This window comes from Salmo salar, chromosome ssa09 (genome assembly GCF_905237065.1).
Source record: "Salmo salar chromosome ssa09, Ssal_v3.1, whole genome shotgun sequence".
Classification (NCBI taxonomy): domain Eukaryota; kingdom Metazoa; phylum Chordata; class Actinopteri; order Salmoniformes; family Salmonidae; genus Salmo; species Salmo salar.
Window position 1 is genome coordinate 132,248,362 of NC_059450.1, and position 21,188 is coordinate 132,269,549.

General features: G+C 41.9%; 1 protein-coding gene across 4 annotated transcripts in view; it reads left to right on the forward strand.

The window, feature by feature from the left end:
- The window catches only part of LOC106613031 (leucine-rich repeat and fibronectin type III domain-containing protein 1), a 132,585-nt gene that overhangs the window by 93,559 nt on the left and 17,838 nt on the right, over positions 1–21,188 (forward strand). For 2 of the 4 annotated variants that reach the window (XM_014214905.2, XM_045724627.1), the window contains exons 3-4: positions 5,272–5,379; positions 12,617–12,747. The gene's annotated coding sequence lies outside the window, so the exon portion shown is untranslated. The remainder of the gene's footprint in view (positions 1–5,271; positions 5,380–12,616; positions 12,748–21,188) is intronic. The other 2 variants (XM_014214904.2, XM_014214906.2) reach the window with 1 other exon arrangement.

Below are 21,188 nucleotides of genomic sequence, written 5' to 3' on the forward strand. Positions count from 1 at the left end.
AGAGAAGTCAGATTGGATACTGTCAAATGTGCTTAGTAATTCTAACAAATTACTATTGGTTATACACTCAGTGGCCAGTTTATTAGGTTCACCATCCTGATCGTGAAAATGGTTTGCTCCTACAAACACGTGGCCGTGGCTTGCTATATAAAGCAGGCAGACAGGCATCGAGGCATTCAGTTACTGTTTGATTGAACATTAGAATGGGCAAAACAAGTGACCTAAGCGACTTTGAGAGTGGTATTATCATCGGTGCAAGGCGCGCCAGTTCCAGTACCTCAGAAACAACCGGCCTCCTGGCCTTTTCATGCACAACAGTGTCTAGGGTTTACCGAGAATGAGGCAACAAACAAAAAGCATCCAGTCAGCGGCAGTCTTGTTGGCAAAAACAGCTCGTTGATGAGAGAGGTCAAAGGAGAATGGCAAGAATCGTACAAGCTAACAGGCGGGCCGCAAAGAGGCAAATAACGACGCAGTACAACAGTGGTGTGGAGAACAGTGTCTTGGAATGCATAACTCATCGGTCCTTGTCACGGATGGGCTATTGCAGCAGATGACCACACCGGGTTCCATTCCTATCAATTAAAAACAAGACTGGACAATTGAGGAGTGGAAAAACATCGCCTCCTCTGACGAATGCGGTTCCTGCCAGGATTCGGAGTAAGCAGCATGAGTCCATGGCCCCATCCTCCTGCCTGGTGTCAGCGGTACAGGCTGGTTGCGATAGTGTAATGGTGTAACAAATTTTACACACACTGTAGGCACTTACAAAGGAGACAAAAGTGAACTGGCACTAAGGGTATGTAAGGTCTATTATTTGAACTTTATGTTTTTTTATTTTCATTGAACGCTCTGTCAATGCTGTATGGGAGAAAAGGGGTGACAATTCGTTTTTCACCTGGGAAAAGGAGAGTAATGCTGCTCCTGGGGAGTCTGTTTGGGACCGAGGTTCGCAAGGATCATTTGTAGAGAAATTGTTATTTAAAGTGTTGGTTTAGATCGCTGATATGTGTCTGGAATACGTGTTATGTGTACCTGTTCCGACGCACATCTCTAACCAGTGGAGTATACCCGATATCCCCTTGGATTTTACGGGCAGTTGTTGAACGATTGAAGTCATCGGTGCGAAGGAGGATCACTTACGTCACGGTGAGCTCAATCTTTGTTCCGTGTTGTTTTTGTTGCCACGACGATATTTCTTTACTTTTTTAAACTTCTCTAGGGCCAGTGGGACGATTTCGTCCCACCTACGTAACAGCCAGTGGAATCCCGTGGCGCGTTATTCAAATACCTTAGAAATGCTATTACTTCAATTTCTCCAACATATTACTATTTTACACCATTTTAAAGACAAGACTCTCGTTAATCTAACCACACTCTCCGATTTCAAAAAGGCTTTACAACGAAAGCAAAACATTAGATTATGTCAGCAGAGTACCCAGCCAGAAATAATCAGACACCCATTTTTCAAGCTAGCATATAATGTCACATAAACCCAAACCACAGCTAAATGCAGCACTAACCTTTGATGATCTTCATCAGATGACAATCTTAGGACCTTATGTTATACAATACATGCATGTTTTGTTCAATCAAGTTCATATTTATCTCAAAAACCAGCAAAAACAAACTTCCGGTGAATTTACTAAATTACTCATCATAAACGTTCACAAAAAACATAACAATTATTTTAAGAATTATAGATACAGAACTCCTCTATGCACTCGCTATGTCCGATTTTAAAATAGCTTTTCGGTGAAAGCACATTTTGCAATATTCTAAGTAGATAGCCCGGCATCACAGGGCTAGCTATTTAGACACCCACCAAGTTTAGCCCTCACCAAAGTCAGATTTACTATAAGAAAAATGTTATTACCTTTGCTGTTCTTCGTCAGAATGCACTCCCAGGACTTCTACTTCAATAACAAATGTTGGTTTGGTTCAAAATAATCCATAGTTATATCCAAATAGCGGCGTTTTGTTCGTGCGTTCAAGACACTATCCGAAAGGGTAAAGAAGGGTGACGCGCCCGACGCGTTTTGTGACAAAAAAAATCGAAATATTCCATTATCGTACTTCGAAGCATGTCAACCACTGTTTAAAATCAATTTTTATGGCATTTTTCTCGTAAAAAAGCGATAATATTCTGACCGGGAATCTGTGTTTTAGTACAAAGAGAGAGAAAATAAAAACATGGGGTCGCCTCGTGCACGCGCCTCAGTCTCATTGTCCTCTGATAGACCCCTTACCAAAGGCGCTAATGTTTTTCAGCCAGGGGCTGGAATTACATCATTCAGCTTTTTCCCGGGTTCTGAGAGCCTATGGGAGCCGTAGGAAGTGTCACGTTACAGCAAAGATCCTCAGTTTTCAATAAAGAGAGTCAAGAAGAACAAGAACTTGTCAGACAGGCCACTTCCTGTAAGGAATCTTCTCAGGTTTTTGCCTGCCACATGAGTTCTGTTATACGCATAGACACCATTCAAACAGTTTTAGAAACTTTAGGGTGTTTTCTATCCAAAGCCAATAATTATATGCATATTCTAGTTTCTGGGCAGTAGTAATAACCAGATTAAATCGGGTACGTGTTTTATCCGGCCGTGTAAATACTACCCCCTAGCCCTAACAGGCTGTGGAAGTTTGTTTTTTTGTTGGAGTTTTATGACTTTGAGTTCTGGCTCTTATCACTGTGTCATGGATGGATCAGATTTCTTTCAGATTTGGGTGAACAGATGAACGGACAGTTATTGGGTGTTTTAGTTACGGACTCATTGTGAAAAGTTATGGACTCATTGTTTTTGTTGTCTGGGCCTGAACGTTGTACAATATAATTTAGAGTTTTGCACTATAATATTTCTGGGTGATTATATTGTTCAATTTACATACTTAAGGAGTACTAAGAAATTCTAAGGCTTCAGTTTCTCTGTCACTTAGTTCTTTTCAGTTTTCTATAGTTTGATTGAGTTTTATGAAGATTTTATTTCTGTGAAACAGGGTGAACTTTACAATGGTGTGGGGAATGTTTTCCTGTCACGCGTTATGTCCCTTGATACCAATTGACAAAGTTTGAACACCGCACCTTGTAGAAACCATTCCCCAAATAATTCAGGCTGTTCTGTGGGCAAAGGGCTTCCGACCCTGTACTAGATGAATGTACCTAATAAACTGACTACTGAGTGTATATTTCCTCACTATCCAAATCACATACGGATAACAGTTGTTAAAATCTGAGGAAATATGCATGCCAAGTCACATAAAGTATGAGAATGAAACAGCTTGTCAAGTCTTTCGCTTTCCATTAAGTGCAGAGGCTCTGGTGCAAACACATTATAACCCCCAAAACATCCACATCTGTTCTAGATACTTGACATAACCCATTTCATTCTGATGAAGCACTTATTTTTCCATCACTGTTGGAGGGAATCTCTGAAGGCTTGATAAAGAGTAAAATACAAGTTCTATAGCTGCCCTCCACGAGAAACAATGAGCATATTTGAGGCCCACTTTAACATTTCATAAAGGCCCACTGTACCCTCCTGGAGGTGACTTGTTCCACCTCACACTCTCTAGTACATATGTTTACCGCTGTTGAAGTGTACATGGAGGACTTAGACTGAGGCTCCCTACTGAGATCCGTCCTTTCTGAGCGAGATGGATCTGTAAGACCTCAGTGTAGTGTTATCTCCCAGCTATATCAATAATACATTCACAGATAAGTGTGCTTGAGTGCATAGGATCAGGAGGGATGATACTACTGGATGAATTCTTATAAACAGGATGCTAGCTTGTACTCTATGTTACCTAAAAAAAATGGATAATATGGTGTACTGTAGAAAGCCTCAGCTGCATCTACGGAACATGTACAGTGGTAGTAAGACTTTAAACCCTGCCCAAGTTTTCAACCTTTTATACAATCTGAGCTATGAAAGAAAACAAAATGTATTTTTTTTTAAATGGTTGAGTAGGCGATTGCTTTTTTCTGGCACTTAAACCGACACCTCTGTTTCAATAACATCTTAGGGAATATTGTTGGGGGTTGAAGTGAAATGGAATTTGAAATGACTGTCAAATGCATGGAAGCTACTACCCAATTAAACTCCGAGAACTGCAGCATCTTCAAAGTTAGTTTTTCACTGTAAGATTTAAGCAGTGATTTCAATTTTACTCAGACAAATTAGACCACATGGGCACTTAGGGGACTCATTCTAGTTTCCAATGCATCTTGAACTGTATTATTAATTCTCAGTGGCAGGGGGTTAGTGCTGAGGGTGCTGGGGATCTGTTTTTGTTTTTCTTTGTTTTGGGGGAAGGTACTTGCATTATATATGAGCCACATAAACCATGTTGTGCCAATAATTACAGTAATGGTGCATTTTTATGTGACGTCTATCTCATATTTATGTCACAAGTTGTGTAGCTAGCTTTGTCAAATGGGAAGCTAGAGGAGTTTAACTGAGAGAGATTCAATTGTGAGCTGGGAAAAAAAGAAACCATACTAGTTTGGATTGTGAACTTGTAGACAGGTAATACGGCTGCTAAAGAACCTTCCTGATCCTGTGCCAGTTTGTGAGCTAGTGTTTGGGAGGAAAACAAGCAGATAAAGGGGGAAATCAGATTGTCGCTAGCTCTACTTTCTACTTTTAAGATTAGCTACCTTTATTCCTGCTTTGGTGTATTGCTAATTATCGGATCAGAGTGAGCAGACTCTGATCTCCTCTGTGTTCATCCTTCTTCTTGTCTTGACAGACACAAAACCCATGTGTTTTGTGAAAATGCTATAAATATAGAAGTGGAGGACTTCAAATTACACAAACCAATAATATTCTAGAGCAGCAACAGACTTTTTTTTTGTCTTTTCATGAGGATAGGAAATGATAAGCTGTTGTGTTTTCCCAGCAGCAGCACCCAGCTTGTCTTAGGTTGGTTGGTGTTGTGCATATGATTTAGTCTTGAGCAGTAGCACAGGCTGTCAGTGTGACAGGTCTGACAGAGCACAGGAGCAGCTCTAACATTGTTTACACACAGAGACTCGGAGAGCAGAGCAGGGAGATTTATCTGGCTTCATTAGCAAGGAGGGTTCGTCGATAGTCTCTGCCCTTGTTTACAGAAGTTGTCACATTCATTTGGCAATGCTGGGGCTATGATTGAGGCTCTGTGTTAGAATACAGTGTTCAGTAAAGGAGTACTATGAAGGATTACTGTGGAGGGGAACATCTTTAAATAGCATGTCCTTATGTAGAGACACTGAAAGTCATTTCTTTCCCACTCAACCAGCCTGGTCGTCTGTGAGCTGCCTGGGACTCAACATTCTGTTTCATTGAGCCCTGCCAGGGGATTAACCAGGGATGGTGTCAACTGACGCTTTTTCACCCCTTCAGGATGGTATGTAACAGGATATGTTCGACACTATGTCAATGCTAATAGTTGTCTCACTAATCCAGGTAATCTCCATATATGAATTTGTGAACATGGGGCAATGTCTTTTTGCAACATAAAAAGCACAACAGCTTTTTATGAAGAAAACCCAAATTTAAATGTTGATAGGAAATCCATTCCTATGTCAGTGTGTAAAATAAATCCCATGTTATGGGGTACAGGTATACCATAGTCTGTAGAGTGTAAAACCAAAAACAAGATGGAGTTAAAAGTATAGGCTGCTATACTATAGGGACTGTATAATATTACACTTGATGAAATGATGAGAAAAGAAATGGACGCAGGTTAAATTATGTTGCATGTATTAGCCCTCCGTATCAACTAAATGTTCCTGGAAATAGAAGTGCCACGCCATATGATTATAAGGAGTCACTGAACCGCAAAATCACTTAAGTATCATAGAGCATAGCTGCGTCCTCAAGTTAAAGCTCAATGGGCCAAGCAAGGGAGTCGTAAAAGCTTATCCTACCGTACAGGAACTGCCCCAACTTACAGTATTATATCTGCATTGAATATGAAAGTGTGATACAATTACTGTGATCAGAAAGCATGCTGATGCCACCGACCACACATCCAGACAACAATCCAGATTATAATGCCTCAGAGGACATCACAGAAGACTGTTCTTTATGACCAAAAGTTCCCTCTTTCTGGGTGATCTCCTCTGATTCTTCTTATTGACTCACGCGTTCATTCATCGGGCCATGAAAATGAGAATTGTACAATAAATCAAATTTCATACCACTCTTCGTCCTGACCTATTTTGCATTTATGGTGTTTGGCACATTTCTGCTGAGTTGGTGGAATGTGATGTGAATATTAATATCAAACCAGGAGGCCCTACATTTCTTAGTGAGAGCGGACAATAAACCTACATTTTGACCAATTAAGTAGCTATATTACTTAGGGTTCATGTGGTGGTGCAGTGGTACTTACTGGGAACAACTAAGTAGCCTACCTCGTGGTACTATTCTAGAAGCATAACATATGTATTTGGAGCATGTTTTCTCTGACATCTGTGCATGTAATCACAAGCACATGTACCTCTGGTGGTTTAACAATCCCCTGTAATGTCTTTCCGCTAATGATCCGGGAAAACCCAATTAAGGGCCCGCGATTTTGTTTGAAATGTCAAGATGCCTCAGATGCTTTTATGTCCTATTGATCTGGCAAGAGCATCTCCCTGCAAATCACAATATGCCAGGTATTACTGTGATACTGGTAGAACTAACCACAGTCTGCGTTTAACATTCAAAGACCTGCCTGTGGAAAAGATTACACACATAATCTGTAGAAAATTACAAAAGCATCTTGTGGGAATTAGGTAAATGTGAAATATAATCCGCTCAAGCAATTTGTTCTTACATGAAAATGTAGCTTGATTTTTATACGGAAGGACAGCGTGTTGCCCAGGGGATAATCATACTGTAAACTGGGGGAAAGAGTAATTTGGTAGACAGGCCAAAACAGTACTCCTCAGAGACATCAAGAGAACACTCTTAAATATTTGCAACAGAACATCTAAACTATGAGGCCATTTATTTTAACTCATATGCTCAATTGAGAATCCCCCCCCCACCAAAAAAACTGCTTTACCCTCATATCTCCCTGAATAAACTGGTGAAAATGTCTAAATTGTACCTAGACTAGTTGATATTATGTTCATTTACTGTAACGATTCATTAGATGATTTAAACAGCTGCTTCAGATTGTTACAATGCTGGGCTGTTTGTGTTGGAAGCAAGCTATGCCCTACTGGCAGAGGTATACAAGATGTTGGCAGAACTATCGCTGATGCCTGCTTGAATCATTCTCTGGAGTCTTCCAAGGGCACCAGGGCCAGAAATGCAAAACCTACTCAAATTAAGAAGAGAAGGCATTATTCTCTGTGTGTGCCAAATCTGACACACACAGATACACAAGTATAGCACAATTTGGATAACCATAACTAAGAATCCAAATTGTCATTGAGATGCAATTTATAAAATTCATTTCCTCCTTTATGTAAAGCCCTCTAAAGGGCTCTTAACCCTGGCCCTGCACCAGATTCATGGCTATTCATTGGCTAGCACATTGGCCGTTAGCTTTAACTTGACCTTTAATGCCAAAGGTTGGTCAAGGCTTATACAAAAAGCTATTAGCCAATCAAACTGCACCTACAAGCAATTTCAGGGGAAAACTTATCCTAGTCCCACCTCAAATAAAGATTGGGCTGACAGCCACCCTCTGAGATACCTATTGGGACTCATTAGAGGGGAACTATAGTGGATTATCAGCACAACATCTACCCAAAATGGCTGCTTGGCCTCAGTAATCATTACTGGTCGGAGGTTGTTTGTCTTCCAGCTTACGCTAAGCATTCTGTATGACATCAAACACTTAGCACTTTGTAAGTCGTCAGGAAGACATGATCGTGCCTGCCATGGAATAATGTAATTAACTTCAAATGAGAGGGACCGACTTTGAAACAGATTTCAAGTATCTAAACAGATTAATTTCAGTGGCATCGTCTCAAAATCCTGACAGATTGGGAGCATTAATGTTACTAACAACCTATTTGTTAGATGCAATACAAATTTGATAGAGGTCATATTATGTTGCAGAAAATCATTGAATACTTAATTTGATTGATGTCCTGCCTGTGTTTCTGATGCTGTGATAAACTATGAGGCCATTTATTTTAACTCATATGCTCAATTGAGAGCTCCGAGACAGGATTGTGTTGCGGCACAGATCCGGGGAAGGTTAGAGTGGCATTCCTCAGTAAAAGGCACATGGCAGCCTGCTTGGAGTTTGCCAAAAGGCACCTAAAGACTGACCATGAGAAACAAGATTCTCTGGTCTGATGAAACCAAGATTGAACTCTTTGGCCTGAATGCCAAACGTCACGCCTGGAGGAAACCTGGCACCATCCCTACGGTGAAGCATGGAGATGGCAGTATCATGCTGTGGGGATGTTTTTAAGCAGCAGGGACTGGGAGACTAGTCAGGATCAAGGAGAGATGAACAGAGTAAAGTACAGAGAGACCCTTGATGAAAACCTCCTCCAGAGCGAAGGTTCACCTTCCAACAGGAAACCAACCCTAAGCACACAGCCAAGACAATGCAGACGTGGCTACAAGTCTCTGAATGTCCTTGAGTGGCCCAGCCAGAGCCCAGAGCCCAGAACTTGAACCCGATCAAACGTCTCTGGAGAAACCTGAACATTTCTGTGCTGCGATGCTACCCATCCAACCTGACAGAGCTTGAGAGGACCTGCAGAGAAAAATGGGAGAAACTCCCTAAATACAGGTGTGACAAGCTTGTAGCGTCATACCCAAGAAGACTTGTCTGTAATCTTTGCCAAAGGTGCTTCAACACAGTACTGATTAAAAGGTCTGAATACTTATGTAAATGTGATATTTCAGTTTTTTATTTTTAATACAGTTGCAAACATTTCTAAAAAGCAGTTTTTGCTTTGTCATTGTGGGGTATTGTGTGTAGATTGATGAGTGAAAAAAAAATATGTAATACATTTTAGAATAAGGCTGTAAAAAGTGAAGGAGTCTGAATACTTTCCGAATGCGCTGTACGTCATACTTGAATAAAAGTAAAGATACAGTACCATAATATGAAATGACTCAAGTGAAAGTCACCCAGTAAAATACTACTTGATTAAAAGTCTAAAAGTATTTGGTTTTAAATATACTTAAGTATCAAAAGTAAATGTAATTGCTGATATATACTTAAGTATCAAAAGTAAAACTATAAATCATTTCAAATTCCTTATACTGAGCAAACCAGACAGTACAAATATTTTATTTATTTTTTATTTACGGGTACCCAGAGGCACACTCAGACATACTTTACAAACGACACATTTGTGTTTAGTGAGTCCGCTAGATCAGAGGCAGTAGGGATGACCAAGAATGTTCTCTTGATAAGTGTGTGAATTGGGCCATTTTCCTGTCCTGCTAAACATTAAAAATGTCATGAGTACTTTTGGGTGTCAGAGAAAATGTATGGAGTAAAAAGTACATTATTTTCATTTGGAATATAGTGAAGTAAAAGTTCTTAAAGATGTAAATAGTAAAGTACGGATACCCCAGAAAACTACTTAAGTAGTACTTTAAAGTATTTGTACTTTACACCACTGCATTATTTCAAAGTTCTGTAAAGTAAAGTATTAAAGCCTGAACAAGTAGTAGCTGCCCCTTGGAAAAAGGTGTTATTGTTACATTGTGGTTAAGCTTGACTTTACCTTTGCTACAACTATCTGTCACTCTATACCATAATACCATCCCACTGTTCCCTGATCAAATGGCTCATTGTGTCCAGTGCTGAGTCATCCTGACTTTGAGAGTGTCCTTTCAGGAGCTTGTTACAGCTGGAGCTGCTGCTTTATTGCTTGTCTTCATTTCAGGCAGTTAGGGACAGGTGAGGAGGGAAACACCTGCTAAAATATGACATTCTCACCAAGACCTTTTACCCCACCGAGGCAACTGAAGAATAATTAAATTCCGTGATGAATACACAGAATGTGCCTCACTTGGTTATTTAGAAATTGATTTCCCATATCATGAAAGACTATATGAGGCCAGGGTCCTATTTTACCTCATGGCAAGCTAAGGGGTTGTTCTGTCGATACCTGGATGGTGTAGTTTAGAGAGATGGAGAGTATAGGCTCCCTACAGGCTCCCTATAGGCTCCCTACAGTAGGCTATGTACAGTATGAATTTGGTAAAAATATCTATAATTGATTTGGGCTTGAAGGCAGTTTTTTTTGTCCTTAAATGAGATCGGCAGGATCTGACAGACTATCACCTGAGGCCTTTTAGTTTTACCTTCTTTAGGAAGAGACAACATCCCAGTGGATTAAAATCCACAATCCTCCCAACAGTTTGTCTGTTTTCTCTCTGCCAGAAACGGAAGCAGGAGCTACTGTGAGGCAGAATAACTAAGACAGGCCTTTATTGTATATGTAGATTTCCCAGTAGGTATAGATGCCTTTCAGCAGGGTTTGTTTGGAAACAGCATACCCATTTTTATGCAAATAAATGAATCATCAACATACAGCATATTTTACATTATTTACAGTAAGTCTAAAGCCTTTTTAAAGTTTTAAAAGTTGTCTTAAAGATTTCCTGATCAGGATAATAGATCTCAAATCACATCAAATGTTATTTGTCACATGTGCCGAACACAACAGGTGTAGACTTTACAGTGTAATGGTTACTTACGAGCCCTTAACCAATAATGCAGTTCAAGATACAGAGTTAAGAAAACACTTACTAAATAAATAAAGTAAAAAATAAAAAGTAATACAATAAAATAAGAAATAACGAGATGTGTTACCTGAGACCGAGTGTGGTCAGTGAAGTGATGCTTCCTCATCTTTTCATATTCTGATCTGAACTGTCTGTCCCTGTTTCCACGACACTCCTATACATGGTTCAGAGTGGTTGATGGACAGAACGGAACAGTGTGAGAGAAGTCCGCAGCACTCTTAGTAGGAGGGTTGGCAGATGAGGAGAAAAAAGGGAAAGGACTGCCTTTCTAACATCTGACTGTCTCAGTCCAAAGGAAAAGAAGCACAGTGATGGATAATTACTTGACAGAATCTGTCCATTGGCCAAACGTAGCCAACCATTGAAGGATTATTTATCTTTCTACTTCATAGGAGGGAAATGCGGGTGGAAAGAAGGTGAACATCTGAAGGATGAAAAAAGAATTGCTTTGATATAGTGAAGGAGACTAGGAGAGGGTGAATTGGAGATAAAGTCAGACAGGGGGGCTTGTCTTTACCTGACCCTACAGGACTTATCAGTGTGAGCCAGGTGATGGGGTGGCTGAGAGACAGCGATAAAACAGGGAAATCTGTTGTTGAGCCGATTGTGGAAAATCCAAGGACATGTTAGAAAACAAAATGTCAACTTCATGCACCAGTCAAGTACTGTACTTGTCACACCCCTGTAATGTTACACAGGATAAGTAAGCTGTAGATTAGAAGACAGACTTGAAACAATGGCTGTCAGACGCAGATAATAGAGTAAATAATATGCATGAGGGTATGATTATGAATTATCACCCTCCAATTGTTTACTGTACTAATTGCTTGCTCAATAATGACAGATAAGGTCATTTGTGGGCACCCACAGTCAGTCTTCCATTGTTTCCTTGTAACCTTCTCTCCTATGTGATGCAAAGTCTCTAAGTGGAATTGGATTACAGAAGGTGGGACTGAACTTAACACTAACAAAAAGATTCCATCATAAATACTTAATTGGATGAAATTAAAGCTTGAGAGGACAACCCTCGAACCCCATTCTAAATACAAATAGATGTCAAACCTGAGTGGAGAATTCTGTTTTCATGCATGAGGGGCTCTGTGCAGACGAATGAGAGCAATATGGTAATCTATGTAGCATTGCATGCAACCTCCTCTGCTGCCGGACTTGGGACATGTTATGTACAGTAGGTGGTTTAAATTTTAGAGACAAGTGAGAAAACCGAAGACTTATGACCTTGTCATACCTCTGAAGTTTTTTTATTTGTTTCTAGCAATAAAATGGTATCCTAAGCTAGTCTTTAGCACAGGTGTACGTTTTCATGGAGTCTGGTGATTTATCATAAGGGGAAATTTGCTACAGTTTATGGGTATAAAGCCAATACAGTTAATCACCTCTGTTCTCTTTTAAAAACTTCATCAGGAAAGAAGAAGAATCCGGTGTGTTTTGTAGCACAGGGATAGATAGATTCCAAAGCTTTTGTCAAAATATGATAAATGTTTCATAATGCTCCTCTTTACACTTTGTTCTTCGTCAGCTACAATAATGCAATGAAATATTCATGATGGGATACACAGCCATAGTCATTGTGTCTCCAACTCACTTTTCTCCCATATATTTCCTGCTGTTTGTGTTTCTTTCTTCCGTTGTCTTACAATCAGATCAGTGCTCATATCTCACCAAAGCTGCCAAGTTTAAAAGGAGTAGATATCAGCCAATTAAATTATGAATGTCTCACTGCTTATCTTTGGGAGTTCTGTCTTCTTTTCTAAGAATATTGAGTGGCCAGATGACCAACCTCAAACAATGTGTTCAATCAGTCAGGGAAAGTTCCCATGGCTCTGAGCATCAACTTAGTTTAGCCTCATTTACAATGTAACACTGCTTTAACCAGAGATGGTATCTTGTGTTCCCAGGTCTCTAGGTGTTTCTCTCTAATGCCAGTGGGTGTTGTTCTACTCTCAGAGCTGTGACTGACTGACTGCAAGAGAGACGGGATGCCTATACCCATGTGATATCTGCCATGGAGACCAGAGCTTGATATCTGGTGAGTAGCCCAGGCTGTTTGCAACCCTCCCAACGCCTTCTTTTCTGAGCCACTGCGAATTGACTTGAACAGTTGCAGTCTGTTGTTCCCTTACCCGGGGCAACTTTTCACAGTGCGGAAGCGAGCTCTCTCGTTCGGGAGGGAGGGAGTGCATCATCACAGGCCTTCAGAGGCAGCCTTATGGAGATCACTGGTAGTTGGGAAACAGCTGTTCCAGCTACAACAAAAAAACACACACAAAAACAACAAACTGTTCCATCAAGGCCACCGGTGCATGACCAATTATTAAAATGGCCTGTTCTGCTACTTTGACAAAGCCCAAAACAGACCAGGGCTCTCTTTTTGCTAATAAACCCCAAATATAGGAGAGATGTAAAGGCAATTATCACTGTCTAAATAATATGTAATAGGAGCCTATTAATTAAAGCCGTAGTACACCAGGGGATCCAGTTGAATCATCTCTGCTGTGTCTTCAGAGTGCAACCAGCCAGAGATCAGAGTGTGCTTCAAAGAGCTGTGCAATACGCACCTGCTTCCTCCATAACATCTGTCTTCTGACTGGAGTCGGGACCAGACATGTAGCCTGAAAATGTCACTGCACAGTAACTATTGCTTAAAGTAAATGATGATTCAATAGGTGTATGTGATGCCAGTAGTGTTGTCTGAGCTGAGGGCGTTGGTTGGGGAAGGGAAGGGAGAGCTAGCTGGTGGCCATTCCCACAGGGGGCTGGTGGGGATGGTGGATTATGCTGTCTACTCTGTGACCCCCTGTGGTCAGAACTCCTGTGGTTTCTGTGGTCAGAGGGGACACACAATGCTTCTAACAAAGAAATATGATGTCTCCCACTTGTCCTCCCCTGCTCAAAGGGAATGAGAGGGCAATGCTAATTAGCCAGCTTGTGAGCTGAGCTGAGCTTAGCTAGTGCACACACCCCACCCTGTACACACACGCACACCCTGCCACACACACACACCCGCCCCTTCTGCTAACAAGCAACGTCTGCAATAGCCATGCTTTATGGATGCCTCTGCATATTTCCTTGCACCATAGGACTTTCTGATGGGTTTGTGTCAAAAGAAATGCTTCCATTTTTAACTAGGCATTGTCAAGGAATGTATATTTTACTGAAATATCCTTTCATGTCAAATAAAAGTAATTTATTAATGTCTGTATGAAGCCATTCTGGTCCATTCATATTTGTTGAACATCTTTGGTGCAGCTGTTCTTGTGTCTGCAGTTTAATAGTTGTCAGGGATGATGCAGGTGATAATAACATGCATAACAGGTAGAGAACTACTCCCAGTTCACCTCTACTCACGTTAATCTAAGCCTACAGTCAGTGCTCTGTAAGCAGGTAGTAAATATGAGTGTTTAATCAAGAATCCACGCAAAGTAGGACTATGGCAGAGGTTAAGTTGAGGTATCATCCCTCAAACACTCCCAATGCAAATGAAGCAGAATGGATAAGACTAAAGCGACATTGCAATACCCGGCTCTCTCCTCCTCTCCTCTCCTCTCCTCTCCTCTCCTCTCCTCTCCTCTCCTCTCCTCTCCTCTCCTCTCCTCTCCTCTCCTCTCCTCTCCTCTCCTCTCCTCTCCTCTCCTCTCCTCTCCTCTCCTCTCCTCTCCTATCCTATCCTATCCTATCCTCCTCTCCTCCTCTCCTCTCCTCCTTTTCCTCCTCCCATCTCATGTTGTGTGGTCAGATCTCTCCCCTTCACAGTAATCTGAGCCTTTCCCTCTCTAGTTCCTGGAATACCAAGTATGAGAGGCTGAGCAAGGCTGAGCAAGACTGAGAGTGAGAGGCTGTGCGAGGATGTGCAAAGCTGAGCGAGGCTGTGCCAGGCTGAGTAATAAGCTGTAAAGGGGAGGCTCAAGGTGTACTCAGGGGGGTTCAGGTCTGCCATGATGACAAGACACTCTTTTTATGTCAAATTGCACCATTTTCACTTTACAGTGCCCTATATGCTGCCATTTGGGACACATCCACTCTCTGCTGGGTTCAATCCCTGTTATCTGTCCACTAATCATCCACCAAATTAAAACCATATGCCAGCCGTATCACACTGAATCTGAGGAATAGCAAATGAAATGGAGTCATTTCAGGAACATTCCTAGTGGTGAAGTGATTGGTTAGAATATGCCTCTATCTTAGGCGAGCTTTCAGGTAACATCAAATCACATGAAAAGCATAACACCAAACCAGACGCAATGGCTGTGTGACAGTGACACAGGGGGAGCTCAGTGGATTATATGTTTGACCTCTTGCTGTTTCCTCTTACTCAGTCACAACTGCTTAATATCTGGTCATGGTGAACACATGCAGAACGTAACAGACTCACTGAAGCTGCCTTATCTGATCCACCACCGACTCATTTAGATGTTCGTGGGCTTTTTCAGATGCATTGGTGACTGTTTGTTGTTTATCATGTGGTTGTTGTCTTTCTACTCCTCTGAGATATCCGTGATTCATTCTTCCCCTCAGACACCAACAGGAACAGAGACGGTTCTCCAAACACTTCTGAAGTCCCTGATCAAAGATATGGAGACATGTAATAGCCAGTTATGATAGATATCTCTGTAACCTCATTCAACCCCACTAATATAACTCCCGAACTCTGTAGGACAGATGTTTAATATTTCCTTTCAAAGTTTCATAATACTACATGTATGAATATATATGTAAATGGTTGTGAATAATGTTTTCAGATCTAATGGATATCGTTTCAGTAGTATAAAAGAGTCAGCTGGCTAATATAACCACAATGTTGACCTACTATCAAGGAACTGTGGTGAAACATTGCCTTATGGCATTGATGTACTGTAGATGAAAAAGAGGTGGTTTTCCCAACACAAGATTTGTTATGTGTTCCTCAGTCAAGTTGATGGCACTTGTGGTATGCCGGCTTTGCATAAGAATGTATTTCACTATCCTCACGCTCATTGTTGAAAAGCTGCTATTACTTCTAAATGTTGTTGAATGGCCTGTTCAGTGTATTGGTGCTATGATCAATGAGATGACCAATATCTCATCCAGGCAGTATTGGTGTCCAACTGTGTGATGGAGTAAACAAGACCATGAAAGAAGGAGCCCAGCCTACTGCTTTCCTTTCATTAAGTACATAGTGGGAGTGCACCATGGGACTTGCAGGCAGATGAGCAACTTGTAGTGAGCCTCCTCTCTTTCCACTGTCTACTCGAGCATACGGGAGACACAGTGTCCTCAAAGAGGCCTGGCAGCACTCTTCCCGGCCTTCATCTGCCTTCATGCCTGGCCATGGAGCAGAGCTCGCACCACTTGCAATTACTATCACGTCCAAGCTGTTACTGTCATTTGCATTGGCTCATGGGTAGGGGGGAGTAAGGAGGAGGAGGAGCACATAAAGCAGGCCTGATATAAGTGGCCCTGGCAGCACAATGAGCTCGCCTGGCTTTAGCTTTCTGGATGAGTTGCAGGAGCAGGGCTGTATTAAAGTGTAATAATGGCACCGAGCAGGTTGCTTTGCTGTTAAAGATTAAGCCTGGTGCAGGGTGGTAAATTGCATAAACACAGGGTGGGAGATTTGAAAACAAAGAAACTGGGGTTTAATTCAGAGTTTATTAGAGAGTGTGATGACTTTTCAATGCTTTTTCTCAGAGTAGACTCTAAATCTGTCCCATGTAGAAGAATTAATGTGCAGTCTGAACGCGTGAACATAAAACAGCAGCAACTACTCTGGACAAAACTCAAATTAAAGGCTTAAATTTGTATTGACTTGTTTTTCACTTATTTTAAACTTTAACTTTAGGTGCATCAGTAGCAACATTTTCTGTCACACTGAATCTAAATGTGGTTGTCTTACCAGTATTACCAAAACAGAGCTTGAAGGAAATGCACTTATTGCAGGCGTATGACCCAAGAAGACATTTAAAATAGACCTTAAGCATAACTATTTCTTTAATATGTCATAGCATAGCTGTCTCAGACCATACATCATAACCAAGGCATGGTCCCTGAGTCTACCTTTATGACTCTTAAATGACCGAAACTGAAGTAACACTATTAAATCAGCCCCAATATTAGCTAGTGGTAATCTTTTAAATCTTGATTTCATGTCTGCAAATTATTAATAAGCCAGTAACAGGAAATGAGAGATGCTATTTGTAGCAGAAGAGCCAAAGGCCCCTGTCACTGCCTCAGGTATTTATTTTCCTCCTATGTGGTACATACTTTCGGTCATGTAGTGTATGTGCACACCTGCTCGTTGAACATCTCATTCCAAAATCATTGGCATTCATATGGAGTTGGTCCCCCTTTGCTGTTACAATAGCCTCCACTCTTCTGGGAAGGCTTTCCACTCGATGTTGGAACATTGCTGCACAGAATCGTCTAGAATGTTGTTGTATGCTGTAGCATTAAGATTTCCCTTCACTGAAACTAAGAGGCCCAGCCTGAACCATGAAAACCAGCCCTAAACCATTATACTCCTCTACCAAACTTTACAGTTGGCACTATACATTGGGGCAGGTAGCGTTCTCCTGGCATCCGCCAAACCCAGATTAATCCGTGTGACTGCCAGATGGTGAAGCATGATTAATCACTCCGGAGGACGTGTTTCCACTGCTCCAGAGTCCAATGGTGGTGAGCTTTACACATTTACACCACTCCAGCCGAAGATTGGCATTGCGCATGGTGATCTTAGGCTTGTTTGTGGCTGCTCGGCCATGGAAACCAATTTCATGAAGCTCCCGATACTATTGTGCTGAAATCTGACGAACTGACTTGTTGGAAAGGTGGCATCCTATGACGGTGCCACGTTGAAAGTCACTAAGCTCTTCAGTAAGGCCATTCTACTGCCATTGTTTGTCTATTGAGATTGCATAGCTGTGTGCTCAATTTTATACACCTGTCAGCAATGGGTGTGGCTGAAATAGCCGAATCCACTATTTTGAAGGGGTGCCCACATACTTTTGTGTACACAGTGCATTTGGAAAGTATTCAGACCCATTGACATTTTCCACATTTTGATACGTTACAGCCTCTAAAATTGATTAAATAAAAACAATTCCTCATCAATCCACACACAATACCCCATAATAACAAAGCAAAAACAGTTTTTCGTTTTTTTTTGCAAATGTATTAATAATCAACAGACACCTAATTTACATAAGTATTCAGACCCTTTGCTGTGAGACTTGAAGTTGAGCTCAGGTGCATCTTGTTTCCATTGATCATCCTTGAGCTATTTCTTCAACTTGAATGCAGTCCACCTGTGGTAAATTAAATTGACTGGACATGATTTGGTAAGGCACACACCTGTCTATATAAGGTCCCACAGTTGACAGTCATTTCAGATCAAAAACCAAGCCATGAGATCAAAGGAATTGTCCGTAGAGCTCTGAGACAGGATTGTGTCAAATCAAATCAAATCAAACTTTATCTGTCACATGCGCCGAAATGCTTACAAGCCCTTAACCAACAGTGCAGTTCAAGAAGAGTTAAGAAAATATTTACCAAGTAGACTCAAATAAAAAGTAATAATAAAAAGTAACACAATAAGAATAACAATAATGAGGCTATATACAGGGGGTACCGGTACCGAGTCAGTGTGCGGGGATACAGGTTATTTGAGGTAATTTGTACATGTAGGTGGGGTGAAGTGACTATGCATAGATAATAAACAGCAAGTAGCAGCAGTGTACAAAAGGGAGGGGGGGGTCAATTTTATTAATTGTTCAGCAGTCTTATGGCTTGGGAGTAGAAGCTGTTGAGGAGCCTTTTGGTCCTAGATTTGGCATTCCGGTACCGCTTGCCGTGCGGTAGCAGAGAAAACAGTCTATGACTTGGGTGACTGGAGCCTCTGACAATTTAATGGGCTTTCCTCTAATTATATAGGTCCTGGATAGCAGGAAGCTTGGCCCCAGTGATGTACTGGGCCGTTAGCACTACCCTCTGTAGCGCCTTACGGTCAGATGCCGAGCAGTTTCCATACCAGGCGGTGATGCAACCGGTCAAGATGCTCTCGATGGTGCAGCTGTAGAACCTTTTGAGGATCTGGGGACACATGCCAAATCTTTTCAGTCTCCTGAGGTGGAATAGGTTTTGTTGTGCACTCTTTACATTTACATTACATTTAAGTAATTTAGCAGACGCTCTTATCCAGAGCGACTTACAAATTGGTGCATTCACCTTATGATATGCAATGGAACAACCACTTTACAATAGTACATCTAAATCTTTTAAGGTGGGGGGGGGTTAGAAGGATTACTTTATCCTATCCTAGGTAATCCTTAAAGAGGTGGGGTTTCAGGTGTCTCCGGAAGGTGGTGATTGACTCCGCTGTCCTGGCGTCGTGAGGGAGCTTGTTCCACCATTGGGGTGCCAGAGCAGCGAACAGTCTTTACGACTGTCTTGGTATGTTGGGCTCATGATAGTTTGTGGGTGATGTGGACACCAAGGAACTTGAAACTCTCGACCCGTTCCACTACTGCCCCATCGATGTTAATGGGGGCCTGTTAGGCCCGCCATTTCCTGTAGTCCACGATCATCAACTTTGTCTTGCTCACATTGAGGGAGAGGTTGTTGTCCTGGCACCACACTGCCAGTTCTCTGACCTCTTCCCTATGGGTCATCTCATCGTTGTCGGAGATCAGGCCTACCACTGTCGTGTCATCAGCAAACTTAATGATAGTATTGGAGTTGTGCCTGGCCACGCAGTCGTGGGTGAACAGGGAGTACAGGAAGGGACTAAGTACATACCCCTGAGGGCCCCCAGTGTTGAGGATCAGCTTGGTGGATGTATTGTTACCTACCCTTACCAGTTAGGGGCGGCCCGTCAGGAAGTCCAGGATCCAGTTGCAGAGGGAGGTGTTTAGTCCCAGGGTCCTTAGCTTAGCGATGAGCTTTGAGGGCACTATGGTGTTGAACGCTGAGCTGTAGTCAATGAATAGTATTTTCACATAGGTGTTCCTTTTGTCCAGGTGGGAAAAGGCAGTGTTGAGTGCAATAGAGATTGCTTCATCTGTTGGGGCGGTATGACAATTGGAATGGGACTAGGGTTTCTGGGATAATGGTGTTGATGGGAGCCATGACCAGCCTTTCAAAGCACTTCATGACTACAGACCTGAGTGCTATGGGTCGGTAGTCATTTAGGCAGGTTACCTTGGTGTTCTTGGGCACAGGGACTATGGTGGTCTGCTTGAAACATGTTGGTATTACAGACTCAGTCCGAGACAGGTTGAAATTGTCAGTGAAGACACTTGCCAGTTGGTCAGCGAATGGTCGGAGAGCATGTCCTGCTAATCCGTCTGGCCCTGCGGCCTTGTGAATGTTGACCTGTTTAAAGGTCTTACTCACATCGGCTACGGAGAGTGTGATCACTGATCACACAGTCATCCAGAACAGCTGGTGCTCTCATGCATGCTTCAGTGTTGCTTGCCTCGAGGCGTGCATAAAAGTAATTTAGCTCATCTAGTAGCCTCGTATCACTGGGCAGCTCTCGGCTGTGCTTCCCTTTGTAGTCTGTAATAGTTTGCAAGCTCCGCCACATCCAATGAGCGTCGGAGCCAGTGTAGTAGGATTCAATCTTAGTCCTGTATTGACACTTTGTTTGTTTGATGGCTCGTCAGAAGGCATAGCGGGATTTCTTATAAATGTCCCGATTTGAGTCCTTGAAAGTGGTAGCTCTACCCTTTAACTCAGTGTGGATGTTGCCTGTAAACCATGGCTTCTGGTTGGGGTATGTACGTGCAGTCACAGTGGGGACGACATCATCGATGCACTTATTGATGAAGCCAGTGATTGATGTGGTGTACTCAATGCCATTGGAAGAATTTCTGAACATATTGCAGTCTGTGCTAGCAAAACAGTCCTGTAACTTAGCATCTGCGTCATCTGACCACTTCTTTATTGACCGAGTCACTGGTGCTTCCTGCTTTAGTTTTTGTTTGTATGCAGGAATCAGGAGGATGGAATTATGGTCAGATTTGCCAAATGGAGTGCGAGGGAGAGCTTTGTACGCATCTCTGTGTGTGGAGTAAAGGTGGTCTAGAGTTTTTTTTCCCTTTGGTTGCACATGTAACAAGCTGGTAGAAATGAGGTAAAATGGATTTAAGTTTCCCTGCATTAAAGTCCCCGGCTACTAGGAGAGCCACCTCTGGATGAGCATTTTCTTGTTTGCTTATGGACGTATACAGCTCATTGAGTGCGGTCTCAGTGCAAGCATCAGTTTGTGGTTGTAAATAAACAGCTACGAAGAATATAGATGAAAACTCTCTTGGTAAATAATGTGAGGTACTCTAAAAACCCAGAGACTATTATATTTTGTGCACCAGCTGTTATTGACAAATAGACACAGTCATCACCCCTTGTCTTACCGGATGCAGCTGTTCTATCTTGCCAATGCTGTTTGTTATCCATGCCGTCTTTCAGCCACGAATCGGTGAAACGGAAGATAATACA